Source organism: Pseudopipra pipra, chromosome W (genome assembly GCF_036250125.1).
Source record: "Pseudopipra pipra isolate bDixPip1 chromosome W, bDixPip1.hap1, whole genome shotgun sequence".
NCBI lineage: Eukaryota > Metazoa > Chordata > Aves > Passeriformes > Pipridae > Pseudopipra > Pseudopipra pipra.
Window position 1 is genome coordinate 15442900 of NC_087580.1, and position 14056 is coordinate 15456955.

The window sequence follows — 14056 nt, forward strand, 5'->3', positions numbered from 1 at the left end:
TACAGACAAACAATTGGTTTTAACCCACAAAACCCAAATCTATAACCCAGCACCCTGGAGCATGAACACAGTGGTGTTTGTTGGGCCCCCTGAGTCCAAAGTAAAGGGAGAGGGGGAAAAACCTGTTGGTGAGGGTGCTGTTGCAATCTGGTCCAGAGTGGTGGTTGCAGTCCGGTCGAGGGTGGTGCTTGCAGTCCAGTCGAGACTGGTGGTGTGCAGTCTGGTTGAGAGCGGTGATCTGCAGTCTTCCTCTGGATCCCACGAGTGGTTAAAAAAGTCCCAAGACTCCAAGATTATATATTCTCCAGTTCAGGCAGGAATGCTCAGTACTTTCCTCAGGGCGGGGAGTTTCACAAAGGGTGTGAGAACAGGGAGGCACCCTTCTATAAGGCAGGCCTCTTAACACCTACTTGGTAGCCTGAGGAGTCAGGCTGCTCTGGGCAGAGGGTATAAATAGTCTATTGAAAACAGTTTCTGGGAAATGGCATGGAAGGCTATAGAATACACAGTTTTGGGTTACACCCATCCAGTGATGAACTGGTCTCAGCTGTCCTAACTAGGACACACAGTGACCCACATTACAGGTGATGCATGCTGGTCAGTGTATTGGGTTTGTGTGGCCAGGTTTTGGTAGTAGGGGGGCTCCAGGGCTGGGTTCTGTGAGCAGCTGCCAGAAACGTCCCCCATGTCTGGCAGAGCCAATTCCAGCTGGCTCCAGGACGGACCCGTTGCTGGCCAAGGCCGAGCCCAACAGAGATGGCAGTGACACCTCAGGGAGAACGTATTGAAGGAGGAAAAAGTCCTTGTGCAGATGGAATTGGGTGCAAAGAAGAGCAGAGTGAGAACAGGGGAGAGGAACAGCTCTGCAGACCCCCAGGGCAGTGCAGAAGGAGGGGCAGGAGGTGCTCCAGGCACCAGGGCTGAGATTCCCCTGCAGCCCAAGGAGGAGCCCACAGAGCAGGGGGAGGCCCAAAAAGAAGGATGTGAGCCCGTGGGAAGCCCGTGCTGGAGCAGAGTCCCTGCAGCTGCTGCGGCCTCAGAGACCTCAAAGGGTCTCACTCAGCACTGCTGGTTATGGGGCCCCCACAGGAATTGTCCATCCTGGCCCCAAGTCAGGTCTGTGACTTTCTCTGAAAGTTGGAAAACAAAAATAGGATTCCACTTGGATTGTTCTTCAGGCAAGAAAAATAAGAAGTTTCCCAGGCTGTTGGTTAAACTGCAGGAGCTGGTTAGACAGCACCAGTTCCTGGCAGCAGAGAGTGTTTCTGAGCAGCTCAAGAGCAGCTCAGCCCAGGGCTGTTCATCAAGGCTGAGGCCTAAGGAGCATTTCTCAGATCACAGGGAGGCCTGGGGGGTGGGGATGCACCACCACACCTGGAAAGGTGTCATCCCAAGGACTTGCACAGCTGGGAGGTGTTTTCAGTCCCAGGCCCCCCTGGTCACCCCCCAAGGTGCTGGACGGCCCTTCAGACCCACCTGAGGCCACCCCTGTCTCCACACCCTTTGCAGGGCAGCTCATGGAGCCTCCAGGACAGGAGATGGTGCCTCTGGACCTGCCTCACAAGGGGCTTCTGCCACCCCCGGGGCCACAGAGGGGACAGGGGCACCCTCAGCTCCTCCTGCCACAAGCTGATCTGGGACAACACCCCGAGCTCCCAGGGCCTGCACAGGTCCTGCTCCGTCATGGGCTTTATCAGGATGCTCCTGTGCTCCTCAAATAAAAGCACACAAAGCTGATAATCCGCTCAAGGCCCCCAGAAGTCACATATCTCCTCAGCAAAGCAAAACTGATCCCATAGGAGCAATTTGTGGAACATTTATTAGGAAAAAATCAAAAAAACAGAACAAGGATTGACTGACACAAACTAGGAGTACCTGTGGACTCTGCTGCCGAGTCACTGGCAACTGCAAAGTGTTTCTGTACTTACTGTCTAAACCTTCTACATCAATGCCTAGCAGGTATTCTTGTCATCACCAGTGTAAATAAAGTTATTAGCAGCCCCAGCACCTGGTACTTCCCCAGGTAAATATTTTCCAGGTGAGAACCCCCTGCCTGTATTTGCAAAGGCAAGTCCCAAAAGGATGTTTTTTCCTATCCAAATGCTTGAATTTTTAATAAGGTTTAATGCAGCATTTTGTTACTGCCCCCAATCCCAAAATTCCTCCTGCTCCAGGCTGCAGCTTGGGGTGTTTTGGGGTGAGAAACAGGTGGGGGAAGAAGAAATGGGAAAAGGAGGTGGAGGCACAGAAATCTCCCTCAGAGCTTTTCCCTCCTTTTTCTCTCTTAGGTGTCTTGACTCCCACGCTTTCACAGGCCTGTTTTGAATCAAAGCAGCTGCTTCAGGAAATCCCTCTGAGTGGAGAGACAGCAGCTCAAAAACCTCCTCCCAAGGGCCCCTCCATCCCCTTCACCCACAGTCTGTGAGTGCCACGGGTGGGTCAGGGGGAATGGATTCCACCAGCCTTCCCCACACAGAACCATTTCCTACCCCTGGGCAGGGCCTCTGCTCCAGGGAAAGGCTCCATCTCTCCCAGAACAAGAATTTATATAAAACCATGCCCAAACCAGCCCTAGCTGTGGGTATTGAGCAGCAGCTGAAGCTCCCAAACTGTTTCTGGGCTGGGAAGCAGGAAGGTGATGCAAGTTTTTCAAGTCCCCTTTCCCAAGAGCAGAGGAAGGGGCAGGAGGGGGCAAAGCTGGGCAGGGCAGAGGTGGTGCTGGGGCCGGGGGGTCTCTCCCCTGCAGCAGGGGGGACACACCCATGTCTGCTCAGGGGGCTTTGCTCACCTGGGGCTGCATCGAGAGGTCTCAGGGCCCCCCTAATCCTGACCCCCCCAAAGGTGCTGCTGCAGGAGCCCCAGAATCATCTGTGGGACAACTCCAATGTGGGTGGTGGGTGAAGAAACCTCATGGCACCCCCGGCAAGGGCTTTTTGCTCTCTGTTCATAACGAGCTTGAACACCCCAAAGAGCAGAGCCAGGGAACAGCCCCGGTTCATTTGTGCATAGGGTTGTGGCATAGCAACAGTGGCACAGGCTCCCACATCCCCTTCCCTGGCTCCCACATCCCCTTCCCCAGCTTCCACATCCCCCTGTCAGCTCCCACATCCCCTTCCCTGGCTCCCACATCCCCTTCCCCAGCTTCCACATCCCCCTGTCAGCTCCCACATCCCCTTCCCCAGTTCCCACGACCCCTTTCCCGCCTCCCACGTACCCCCTGAGCATCTGTCCTGGTCCCATTTTATCTGGGCTCTGTATGACCCTGAGCTCAGCTCTGGGCTGTCAAACCCTGTCCCTGCCTTGAGGGGACCCGGGGGGTTGGGTGACCTGGCAGGGGGCACAGGATCCTCTGCAGCTCCCTGGAGGTGCTGAGAGCAGTGGGCTGTGCCCTCTCTACCACTCACCAGGACACTGGGAGAGGGGGATGCCGAGCCCAGTCAGGGACACCAGGGATGGGGTGGGAAGGAGCACCAGGATCCCTTGTAATGGAGTGATTAGAAGATGGAGTCTGATGACAAGATGGAGTCTGCTTCCCCATTGTCTTGAGCATGGAGTTCAAAAGCCTTGGTGCCACAGCCAGGCTGCTGCAGGAGCTGAGCTCCTTGCAAAAGCTCCAGGAGGCACCCAGCAAGCCAGCAGAGGCAGGCAGAGGAGCAAAAAAGAGAAAAAGTTGTTACAATCAAAAAACATGGGAAGGACTTACTGTCCCAAATAAGGTGTGCCAGGTGGATCTCGCTTGGAGACCGGGGAACCAGCCAAGGGACACTCGGAGCCCATCTCGGTGCCAGGAGACCTTTGCTTGGATCCTGGTGAACGGGCCAGGGGGCATCCAGGGGTCCCACGGCGAGGGGATTTAAGGCCGTGCCCGGGGACTGTGGGGAGCTGTTGCAGGACTGCTGCGGGAGCTGCTGCCACCCCCTTCCCCTGCGGGTTGGGTTTGTTCCTCGGAGGCTACAAGGCGACCAGGGCAGAAGCCCAGCAGAGATCTACCAGCTTGCAAGGCAGCGGCACTTCCTGGTGCTGCTAACTCCTGTCCTGTGCTTTTAACAGTTCCCCTTAGCTTGTCCCACTGTCCTATCTCCCTTCTTTCTCTCTGCTCTTTTGTGTTCCAAAACAAAGTTGAATTATCATTTTGGGATCCAGCATCTGGCCTCGTTTGTGCCTTAACCTGGCTTATGGGAGTGTTTTAGAACCTGGTTCCCCTCTGCATCGAAGCAGATTGGAACATATTTTTGGCATAGTTGGCAGGATTCCCTAGAAGCGAGAGTGTTGGTTCCAAGGTGATAATTGTGTACTGTAATAATTGATTATTTTGTGATATAGAAGTTACTTGTAAAGCAAAGAAACTCAATGGCCACAAAGTGTCATTAAGCAGGTATTCTCTTTATTACAGGGCCGAGCAGCACGGGGGATATCTCCTCCTAACATGTGCGCCTGTTGGAACAGTGTATGCCTGTTACAGTATTCATATTAATACTTACAGTATTCATATTAATTACTTTTCTTGGAATGGGCAGGTTTAAGCTAATTATTTCTCGGAACTCGTTTACATGGTTTCTTACCTCCTTGCACGTGCACGTTATCATGCAGAGGGTCTTCTTGGAGGGTCTTCAGATGAAGGCTCAAGGTCTTCCTCTTGGTGAAACTTTTGAACTTTCCTTGTTGTGCAGGCTCTCTGCCATCTTGGTTAATAGCCAGACCACTAGTCCAGTTTGTACCAGTTCCATTCCTTTATCTGGTGTTTGAAGCATCATATTGCATCCATCACTTTGACATTGGGTACATCTCGTGAGTATTGCTGGTCCCAAAAATAATTCCTGAAATATGCTTTATTTTCAAAAGGTTACAGGTTAGCTCTATTTTAGTTACAAAAGATTAAGAGTCTACTACATTCTTTAACCTGTATGACTGCTTTGCTGATGTGACTAAAGCAAGGTTCCCCTCAAGATGAGGTGTATTACTGTTGTCAAGTGTGTAAAACAAGGTACCTCCTGAGGTGCAAGAAGTGGAACATTGGAAAGTAACTTAAACAAGGCGCCTCTCGGGAAGACAACTCCTGTGTGTTTGTTGTAAAATAGACATAACTTACTCAAGACACCTTTCTGGCAATTAACTGTTACTTACACGGGGTACCCCCCCAGAAATGACCAGTCCACTTTTGGGGCACATAGCTTATGCAAGGTACCTTTCTGGGGAGAGGAGTGGAATTTGGAAATTAGGTGTAACTTATGCAAGGTACTCCCCAGGAATGACCACTCTGCTTCTGTAATAATATGGAACATAACGCGCAAGTTCTTGTTGATTTGTTGAATGAATTTGGTGCTAAGCAAATTCCAGGAATGGAATGGGCTCAGAGCAACTGGTGGAATATTCAAGCAATAGTTGATAGAATTACTGCCCTACGGGCTGGAGCTAAAGTGAAAAAAAGGTAAGGGAAAACCTATAGTTTGTGCAGTTTTGGGTGCTGTAGTAATAACTGCAATTAAGAACAGAGAACAACAATGTAAAACAGATATAGAGACCATTGCATCACTGCAAGAGCTAGTCAAAACCTTGGAGCTGCAGCTGGAGGAGGAGAGGGCTACCGCCCATATCCTCCAGGAGGAATTGAAAAATGAGAGGGTTGCTGCCTGTATGCTCCTGCAGGAGCTAAATGAGAGACTGATGAGAGAAGGGGAAAATGAATTAGAATCGGGGCCACCTAAAGAAACTACTTCCTACCCCACCTCTGACTTACAGTTCTTGCATCAACTTGAAAAGTTGGAAGTCTCGCTACACCCCCTGATTAAAACAGAATACACAGATGAGGGTTCGGAAGACGAGACATCTCAAATAACCACAAAAGAAATCCCATATACAGCTACTGAACTGGCCAAATTGAAAAAAGAATACAGCCAAACCTCCAAAGAATCTGAAACTGAACATGTCTGGAGAATCTCCCTTACTGGGGGTGACCAAATCTTATTATCAGAGAAAGAGGCAGAGGGGTACTGGGGACCAGGGGTCTTCCTGACAGGAGACAACCAAGCTCCCTGGTCCCTCATACAGGGGGACAGGTGGACTTAATCCCCTGGAAAGGGGAGATCCCCTGGCAATAGTGGGGAATGTTGATGAGACTGTGGAAAGTGTGCAGAAAGCTGCTTGCTTACAGATGATGTATGATAAAGAATTAAAGCCACGCCATGACATGAGTCCCCTATGATGATGCCTGTGGACCCTGAAAGAATGACTCCCCTCATTAGAGGTTTCCTGAATCCCTGAAACTCATGGGCATCCAGCTAGAGGGACAAATAGCAAGCCTCACATATGGGGAAGCCACCTTAGAGGAGAAAATAACCCCCAACCACAACCGCAGAGAACATAAAATTTGGACTTGGGGGGAGGTGGCAAAAGAATTGATTAAAAGAGGTATAAAATTTCGAGAATCAATCAATGAAATGCCAGATCTATCTATAAATAGATACAAATACAGTTTTGTGGAGCTCATGGCCTGGCTTTCCCAGACGTGTGTGTGGCACAGCACTGGTTCAGTGGAAGCCCTGGCTTCCTTCACTTCTCCTGCCCCCTATTTAGGAGCAATTTCTTGGCTAATTAATCGCTGATTCATAAGTCCCTGAGCTGCTTTGTTCCTCTGCCGGGCACAGGCCAGGCCGGGCTCCGCGGGCTGCAGGGCTGCTGTGTCCTGCCAGGACTCAACACATTGGTTTTATTTGCCCCAAAAAGGGATAAAGCCCCCAATCCCTTTGGCAGAGCCGAGGAGGGGACAGATTTCTGACAGAAAACTCCAGAAGTCAGATTCCCCAGCTTGGGAAGAACAAACCAAACCGAACTGAGGTGAGCCCCCCCAGCAGCACTTGTGTGGCATCCCCAGCTGAAGCCCTTCCTGGGGCGCTTGGGGGTGGCTGGGCAGACTGGGAGCACCGGGAAGGGGCCCCGGCTCGGGGCAGGGGCGGCGGGAGCTCCGTGGGCCGGGCCGGGCCGGGCCCCGCAGCGCCCTGGGGCCGCCGCCCGGTCGGGCCGAAGCCGCCGGCCCAGCCCGGCCCTGGGGCGCGGGGAAGTCGCGTCGCAGCCGCTCCGGCTCCGACATCGCGGCTCCCGCAGTGCAGCTCCTTCAGTGACACGAGGCGACAGTGACCCCCGGTGTGGCTCCGTTAACCACGTCTCGCCTGCAGTGCAGCTTTTAGTGACGTGGGGCGGCGGGAACCCCTCAGCGTAGCTCTTTATTTATTTTATTCACTTTTATTATATTCCCTATATTTTATTCTGTTCACACCTCGCAGTCCCGCCATGCAGCTCCTTCAGTGACAGGGGGTGGCCGGGACCCCTCCGTGCCGGTCATCGCCCCCTCACAGCCCCCGGTGCATCCCCGCCGGTCTCTCGGTGCCGCCTTTTTAGTCGCGGGGTGGCGGAGGCCCCCTGTGTGTGGCTTTTTATTCCATTTATTTTATTTTTTATATTTAATTCTATTCACATCTCGCCCGTCTCGCCGTGCAGCTCCTTCAGTGACACGGGGACCCCTCGGGGCGGCTCCCCCAGGGCCCCGCCCGCCGTCGCCGCTCCCCGGGGCCCTCCCCGCTTCCTGCCGGGATCGGACACCGCCGGCGGCCCCGGCCCCTTCTCCTCGCCCTTGCCGACGGGATTCCCCGCCCGCCGCCGCCCGCCTCCCTCCTGCCGCTCCCGCCCGGCACGACCCGGCGGTGCCGGAGCGGCTGCGACGCGACTTCCCCGCGCCCCAGAGCCGGGCTGGGCCGGCGCTTCGGCCCGACCAGGCGGCGGCCCCGGGGCGCTGCGGGGCCCGGCCCGGCCCGGCCCGGCCCAGCCCGCGGAGCTCCCGCCGTCCCCGGCGGCCCTTTGGAGACCCCCTCGCCCCTGCTCCCCCCGTTTTCCCGCCGGGGTCACTCGTGTCCCCAAAAAAACCCGCTAAGAAAAATTAAAACCTGCACAGGCCGGAATCCATCCCGCGGGATGGGTACAGGGACACGGTGGCTCTCCAACCCGGCTGAAATCACCACCTGAGCAAGCCACGGAGCTGGAGCTGGATCTGGCCACTTCTCTCCCCCTGGGGAAAGCCAGGACCTGCCGGCAGAGCTCATCCCACTGCTCCCACCCACCCCATGGCCCTTCCCGATGGATCAAGCACCCGGGCAGGACTCACATGGACAGGGAGCGGAATACAACCTTTATTCATGTACAATTGGACAGGCTCAGATTCCAGGGTTGCTGGTGACAGTGTCCGACTGCACAAACATATCCAAAGCAACGCCCAGACAAGCTCTAGTCCCAAGGACAGTGCTCCGAGTGCCCAGAGTGTGGCTCTGACCCAAGAGGCCCCTGTAGGGCAGAGACAGGTCCAACCCATCCACAGAATCCAGCAGTTACCGTGGAGTCTTGCCTCATTGTTCCCCTATTCTTGACTTAGTTTTATACTATTTCTTTATGTTTAGGTGGAGCTTGAGTGACTTTAGTCATAAATATCTTTGTTACTGATTGGTGTAAAATCCTCTCACTTCACTTTTAAAGATACAGTCAATAAAATCTAGAGCTCCTGCCCAGAGGGAGGAGGTGTGTGTTAATATTACAATTAGGTTTTAATGAAACAAGTTCACCCCAGGAGAGAGATTTCCCCACAGTTGTTGGCTCAGCAGCAGGACACCTCCTCCTCTCTCCCTGGGCTGGCAGGAGCTGTGTAGTTTATCAGCTGCAAAGTGCCCCCGAGTTCCCCTCCCTGCAGGGATTCCCACAGAGCCTGCCCTCCTTCCCTTCCACCCCTGAGCAGGTGCTGACGGTTGTGCGTGGAATCATCCTGGAGCTGCCCCCATGTCCCATCCAGGAGCAGCAGCTCAATTTTCACCTTGGAATTTCTGTGCCATTAGAACTTCTGTTGGCATGAGAACAGAACTTCTCAGATTCCTCGAATGGTTACCCCCAGCCACCTTCCCACAAGGGTACAGGGGGATCCTGATAATAATAGGGAAGAGAAGGAGGAAACAATGGGATGAGGCTCCAAAGTGCCGATTTCCAGGGGCAGGAAGATGGGAAGAGGGCAGGGAAGTGTCCCCAGGGAAAGGGATCTTGGAGCCAATCTGCCGGTCAGGGCCAGCGTGGGAACTGGGAACAAGGATTTGGGGAATGCAGAGCAGTGGGAGGGGGGTTGCTCTCACCCTCCTCCCTATCCTGCCTTTCCCAGAGCCCAATCACTCCCAGTATGAGTCCAGTTGTTCCCACTATATCCCTCTTGCCCACAACTTGCTCCCAGTGTGTCCCCAGTTGGCTCCCAGCATGGGCTCAGTAGGTCCCAGTCACCCCCAGTAAGGTTCCATTCACAGCCCTGTAATCCCAGTCTCTCCCAGTATGATTCTAGCCACTCCCAGTATGGTTCCAGACACATCCAGTATGATCCCAGTCACTTCCACTATATTCCCAGTCACTCCCAGTATGATTCCAGTTGTTCTATCTTAGTTCCTGTGCTCTTCAACATCTTCATAAATTACATGGACACAGGACTGGAAGGGATTCTGCTCCTGGGATAGGACAACCCTGGATGTACAGACAGAGTGGGAAGGAGAGGCTGGAAAGCAGTGCCAGGAAAGGGCCCTGGGGGTGCTGGTGGGTGGCCAGTTGGCCCTGAGTCAGCAGTGCCCTGGCAGCCAGGAGGGCCAAGCCTGTCCTGGGGGCATCAGGCCCAGCACGGCCGGCCGGGCCAGGGAGGGGATTGTCCCGCTCTGCTCTGCCCTGGGGTGGCCTCACCTGCACCATTGGGGCAGTTTGGGGGGACACAATGGAAGGGAGAGATTGAGCCATTAGAGAGTGTCCAAAGGAGGCAATGAGAATGGGGAAGGGCCTTGGGGGGAAGCCATGTGAGGACACTGAGGGCATTTGGTGTGTTCAGCTGGAGGAGACTGAGGGGAGACCTCAGTGCAGGTACAACTTTCTGGGGAGGGGCAGAGGAGGGGCAGGCCCTGAGCTCTGCTCTGTGGGGACCAGGGATAGGACTGAGGGAATGGCCTGAAGTTGTGTCAGGGGAGGTTTAGGTTGGATCTTAGAAAGAAGTTGTTCCCCCAGAAGGTGGTTGGGCGCTGAACAGGCTTCCCAGGGCAATGGGCACAGCACCAAGGCTGACAGAGCTCAGGGGGCATTTGGACAATGCTCTCAGGCACAAGGTGTGACTCTTGGGGATGGGCCTGTGCAGGGCTAAGAGTTGGACTCTGTGATCCTCATGGGTTCCTTCCAACTCAACATATTCTGTGATTCTTTGTAACACCCCACCTTTGCCTGTTTTGCTGCTTCTGTTAACCACAAGTTCCTGCCTTTATTGTCTCTTTTCTTGGCTGGTTTCTTTGCATGGCAGCTTGGTTACGCAGAAATTTTCTATGGCACATTCTGCTGCAACCATTATTAGATCTGTTATGTCTCCAAACCCAGTGTCAGCCCTATGGAGTCAAAGGAACCCTGGGACACTGTGGAACATCATGGAGTCAAGGGGCAATTGTGACATTGTGGGACCTCATGGAACCAAAGGAACCCTCAGACACTGCAGAACCTCATGGAACCAAGGGGCTGTTGTGACACTGCAGAACGTCATGGAGTCAAGGGGATATTGTGGCACTGAGAAGCCTCATGGAACCAAAAGGACCCTGGAACGCTCAGGGAAAGTCATGGAACCAAGGGGCCATTGTGACGTGCGGAATCTCATGGAATAAAAGGGCCATTTTACCACTGCAAAACCTCATGGAATCAAGGGGCTGTGAAGGAATCACAGAATCAACTAGGTTGGAAAAGACCTATGAGATCATCGAGTCCAACCTATGACCCAACACGACCTTGTCAACCAGACCATGGCTCTAAGTGCCACATCCAGTCTTTTCTTAAACACCTCCAGGGATGGTGACTCCACCACCTCTCTGGGCAGCCCATTCCAATGCCCAAGCACCTAGTCTTCTGAATGTCCAACCTAAACGTCCCCTGGTGCAGCTTAAGATTGTGTCCTCTTGTCCTATTGCTGGTTGTCTGGGAGAAGAGACCAACCCCCATCTCACTCCAACCTCCTGTCAGGGAGTTGTAGAGAGTGATGAGGTCTCCCCTGAGCCTCCTTCTCTCCAGGCTCAACAAGCCCAGCTCCCTCAGCCTCTCCTCACAGCACTTGTGCTCCAGTCCCTTCACCAGCCTCATTGCCTTTCTCTGGACCTGCTCCAGCACCTCAACATCCTTCCTGAACTGTGTGGCCCAGAGCTGGACACAGTACTCCAGGGGTGGCCTCTCCAGTGATAAGTCCAGGGGAAGAATCACTTCCCTGCTCCTGCTGCCACACTGCTCCTGATCCAGGCCAGGATCCATTGGCCTTCTTGGCCACTTGGGCACGCTCTGGCTCCTGTTCAGCCTCTGTTAGTGAGTACCCCCAGGTCCCTTTCTGCCTGGCTGCTCTCCAGCCATTCTGTCCCCAGCCTGTGGTGCTGCAGGAGGTTGTTGTGGCCAAAGTGCAGGACCTGGCACTTAGCCTGGTTGAACCTCATCCCCTTGGACTTGGCTCATCTCTCCAGCCTGTCCAGATGCCTCTGCAGAGCCTAACTCTCCAGCAGATTGACACTCTCCCCCCACTTGGTGTCATCTGCACATTTGCTGATGGTACTGATGCTGTGGGATGTAGGTGCTTCAAAAAAATCTCTGGAGCAGTTAATTAGGGGTGAGATAAGAAAGGGTTTATTATGCGGAGGCAAAGATGTTACGATGCGCGCACTCGCTGTGCCCCAGATGTTACATTTTATAATACCATCTATCCAATCCCAAATGTGTCCACCCTGTGGCCTTTACTCTGGACCGTCCTGGGTCCACCCCCGAGAAATGGGTCTGGGGTGTATTTTGGGACCCTCTACTTCATCATCTTCACCATCTTCAGAGCACAAAGGGTACATAGTCACCCAGTTCTTGACTTCATTTTGTTGTTCAGGCCCTGATATGCTGTTCTGCAAACAATCTAGGCCTTGCCTTGACAAAAGACTAAATATTGACACTGGATTTGGGGGTAGGAGTGATATAGGGAGCATAGAATGGGGTAAGAGGGTTAAGGAATGTGTAAACTAAGGGTGCTACAGGGAAAGGGACAAGGGAGTGAGGGTTGCTGCTTTTAGAGTCTACTTCCACTACTTATAAAACTTATAAGGCTTACAAATATTAGAAAAATAAAAACTATTAGGGGCTTAAGGCATCAGTACACTCAATCCCTTCATCCAGATCATCAGTAAAGATGTTAAACAGGACTGGGCCCAGCACTGATCCCTGGGGACATCACCAGTGACCAGATCCCAACTGGATGCAGCACCGTTTCCCACCACTCCCTGGGCCCTTAACCCAGCACAGAGTGCCCTTGTCCAAGCCTTGGGCTGCAGCTTTTCCAGGAGTGTGCCATGGGAGACAGTGTCCAAGGCTGTGCTGAATTCCAGACAGACACATCCACAGCCTTCCCCTCATCCACCAGGCGGGTCACCTGATCATAAAAGGAGATCAGGTTGGTCAGACAGGACCTGCCCCTCCTAAACCTGTGCTGGCTGGATCTGATCCCTTGTCCATCCTGTAGGTGCTGTGGGTTTGCACTTAGGATGATCTGCTCCAGAACCTTGCTGGGTACCAAGGTCAGGCTGACAGGCCTGGAGTTCCCTGGATCCTCCTTCTGGCCCTTCTTAAGGATGGGGGTCACACTGGCCAACTTCCAATCATCTGGGACCTCCCCAGTGAGCCAGGACTGTTGGGAAATGACGGAGAGCGGCTTGGTGAGCTCTTCCACCAGCTCCCTCATCACCCCAGGGTGGATCCCCTCTGGTCCCATAGACTTGTGAGGATCTAAGTGGCTCAGCAGGTCACTAACTGCCTCCTCCTGGATTACAGGGGGGCTGTTCAGCCTCCTGTCCCTGTCTGCCAGCTCCAGAGGCCCCTTATCCTGAGGACAACCTGCCTTATTGTTGAAAACTGAGGCCAAGAAGGTGTTAAGTACCTCAGCCTTTTCTTCATCTTTGGTAATGATGTTCCCCCAAACCTCGTGTCCAACAAAGAATGGAGGTTTTCTTTGTCCCTCCTTTTGCTATTGATGTATTTATAAAAACACTTTTATTATCCTTTCCTAATCTTTGTTCGCGAAGCCCAGCCATGATGATGATTTATTATCCTTTACAGAAGTGGCCAGATGGAGTTCAAACTGTGCTTTTGTCTTTCTAATTTCTTTTCTGCAGTTCGTTTCGTTGTTCTTCTGAGTGAACAGAGGGGTTTGATTTTTCTTTTCTCTTGGGTGAGTTATGCTTTACAGTCCTCACCTGCCTTTCAGGAGGTTTTCACAGTTGTTTTCTGGCTCCTCTTGGTGTGTTCCACAGCATGATTTTCCCAGCCCTTGGGAAACCTTCCCATGGTTTACCACGTCATGCAAGAGTTCTGCCCACATAGGGACCAGTCTCCTCAGGGCCTGTGGATCTCGCAGAGTTTCATTATGCATTACATCTCTTTTGATTTCATTTCATCACCCCACTAAAAACATTTTCCTTGCATATTTTCCCACTCCAACGATCATCTGTGTTAATGTGTGACTGTGCCTCCATAAATATTCTGTTAAGCCTTTTGTTTTTCTCAAAATCATTTGCCATCCTGCTGACTACACCAAATTGTTGTGGGTGGGAGTGGAAGGCTTTGCAACAAAGTTTATTAGAGAAGTTCCTACTGTTGAGTCCCGAGGTGCAGAAAGGACTCCCTGGCTTTCTAAACTCCTGCTCAGACAGGAGCCTGGGGTCAGCTGGATCTAATCTCAGCCTTGGATTACGTTAACAAAGGATTTAAGGAAAGACAGACATGTGATTGAATCAGCTTTTAATGACAGCAAATCAGATATATTTATATGTATAAAGTTATTTATTATGACAAATGAACAAAGTGAACAGAAGAAAGATCTTAACCAGAATAATTTACTACACAGTATAAACACTAAAAACTTACCAGTAGCATATAATATAGCACAAAATAGTGCCCTGTATCAAAGCAATTCCAGTACAGCAATTGCATCAAATTGTATCAAAGCTGG